The sequence below is a fragment of the Lupinus angustifolius genome, chromosome LG05 (genome assembly GCF_001865875.1).
Source record: "Lupinus angustifolius cultivar Tanjil chromosome LG05, LupAngTanjil_v1.0, whole genome shotgun sequence".
NCBI classification, from domain to species: domain Eukaryota; kingdom Viridiplantae; phylum Streptophyta; class Magnoliopsida; order Fabales; family Fabaceae; genus Lupinus; species Lupinus angustifolius.
Genome location: NC_032013.1, coordinates 10951271 through 10951861, shown reverse-complemented (window position 1 = coordinate 10951861; position 591 = coordinate 10951271).

Sequence of the window (591 nt, the reverse complement as noted above, 5' to 3'; positions counted from 1 at the left end):
CTCGTCCTCATCCTATCCTCATCCTCATCCTATCCTCATTCTCATTCTCGTCCTCATCCTTTCCTCATCGTCCTCCTCCTCCTCCTCCTCTTCTTCCTATCCTCATTCCAATCCTCCTCCTATCGTCATCCTCATCCACATCCTAACCTATTCCTCATCCTCATCCTCATCCTCATCCCTATCCTATCCTCTTCCTCTTCCACATCCTCATCCTCATTCTACTCCTCATCCTATCCTCATCCTCATTCTCGTCCTCATCCTATTCATCCTCATCCTATCCTCATCCTTATGCTCATCCTCATCCTATCCTCATCCTCGTCCTCATCCTCTTGGTCATCCTCATCCTCATCCTATACTCATCCTATGCTCATCCTCATTCTCAGCCTCTTCCTATCCTCATCCTCATACTCATCCTCGTTCTCATCCTCGTACTCATCCTCGTACTCATCCTCGTCCTCATCCTATCCTCATTCTCGTCCTCATCCACATCCTATTCTCATTCTCATTCTAGTCCTAATCCTATCGTCATCCTCATCCTCGTCCTCATCCTATCCTCATCCTCATTCTCGTCCTCATCCTATCCTCATCCTC